Source organism: Leptonychotes weddellii, chromosome 1 (genome assembly GCF_054177405.1).
Source record: "Leptonychotes weddellii isolate Sample4059 chromosome 1, ASM5417740v2, whole genome shotgun sequence".
Taxonomy (NCBI): Eukaryota; Metazoa; Chordata; class Mammalia; order Carnivora; family Phocidae; genus Leptonychotes; species Leptonychotes weddellii.
The window spans coordinates 141127098-141129175 of NC_138369.1; positions in this window are offsets into that span (position 1 = coordinate 141127098).

Consider the following 2078-nt stretch of genomic DNA (forward strand, 5'->3'; position numbering starts at 1 on the left):
TGGTCCTAAATATAATTGGCTATGAGATAAAAGCTTGGAAAGGTATAATGTAAATGCCAGAAAATCTGGGAAAAGAATTGTGGTCAAGAGACCCAAATTGCTCTTTAGCCTAATTTGAAGAGTAAATAATTAAAAGGTGGGAATTGTAAATGGTGTAAATGTGGCTTCCTCAAAAAGTGACCTTTCTAATGATTACTTCTGTGACTAAAAACTGAGGAAGAGCAGAAGCGATGCCAATTTTAAATAACAATAGAATAATAAGCCTGTATTCAGCACTTTCTATGTGTTGGGCATTGTGCTTAATTTATAAATATACCAATGCTTAAATATAAAAACGTGTCTATGCATATATGTACTTATATTACATAGAGGTGGTTCATACTGGTAGTCCCCGTATAAGTGGTAAAACCAGCACGTGCCCTCAACCAATAAACAACTGTTGGGCTTTGCCATTTTGCATATGGTCCCAGGAAGAAAAGGTGGACTAGGTCTCCCACACCCCCGCCCCTTATACCTATAAGATATGTGGTCTATCTTCTACTGTGTGTAAGAAATGTTAAATGAATTGCTCCTCTTTTGCATGAAATGACATAATTGTATAATACTTAATGTCGTGGCTTCCAATATGAAAATCTGCTTTCTTTTTTTTTTTAATTTTATTTATTTATTTGAGAGAGAGAATGAGAGACAGAGAGCACGAGAGGGAAGAGGATCAGAGGGAGAAGCAGACCCTCCGCCGAGCAGGGAGCCTGATGTGGGACTCGATCCCAGGACTCCAGGATCATGACCTGAGCTAAAGGCAGTCGCCTAACCAACTGAGCCACCCAGGCGCCCCTGAAAATCTGTTTTCTAATCTTATTCTAAGGACCGCTCTCACCTGCTTAAAGTTCTTTTCCAAAACTTTTAGTCATTCATTTGCACTCTTCATGATTTTTGCCGTACTATATATTAACAGGACCATTATTTTTTTCCTTGAATCAACTCACTGTTTAATATTTAAATTCACAAAAGCAAATTTTATATCACTACTATAAAATAAATGGAAGGAAGCCATAAAAAGAAATACACAGAAAATTCTACGACCTACTCCATTCTAGTTAAATATTGCTTCTTAAGAAAGCTGTGGCGTGAAACCTACTCTCTCTTTATTAAAAAAGGCAGCTTGGGAAGTATCAGTGAGGCGGGGGAAGGCACAGCGCCCCTGAGACTTACCCTTGATGGAATCAGAAAGATAGAAAGGGAATTGAAAAGGACCTCGCTTTGTGACTGATGGTTATCTTGTATCACATGAATGTCCCATTCAACGTCCTTTCTCCCACTGTCCAGAGCTAGTCCTTCACCTGTTGGGAATCACTGATGTGAGCCTCTTACTTATTAACTTGGAGACTCAGTGATTTAGGCTATAAACTCATCACAAATTACTGCAGTTAGACTTGGCTAGGTACCAATTCTTGCATTAGGTTTTTCAAAGGGCAAAACAGGTTTACAGATGAGCCAGTTGGGGCATTTTTCAGGCAATGGTAAAAGAAGCACAGGCACTCTAATTTGAAAGGTGGGGAAGCAGAGACCTGCTCCTAAAGCCCCAGGCACTCTTTTCTGCCCACATAAATGCTGCTCCTGGTTTAAGGCCAGGGTTTTTGAGCTTTATGGGCCTAAGAATCCTCTGAGGAGTTTGTTACAATGTGAATTCCCAACTTCACCCCCACAGAGTCGGCTTGGGAAGGTCTGGAGTGAGACATCTGATGATTCTGATGTGGGAGGTAAAGATGACACCCTGAAAAACCCAGGAGAAGGGAAAAGAAGGTTCCAATTTGGGAGTTGGTGGCAGGAGGGGGTCAGATGGTGGGGATGGAGCAGGTGTTCTGAGTGTAGGACAAGGGGATGCTTCAGGGGAAGAGATAGCAACTCAGAGGCTTCCTCTTCCTACACTAATAGGTGGGCTCTTAAAGCTTTCTCCTGCTGGAGTGAGAAGTAAGGCCCCAGAGAAATGTCTCCACGGACTTGTGTACTAATGTACACCAACCTGTAAAGCTTCTCGAACTCAAAATGTTCAGGACAAAGTAATAGTTGATATTCTA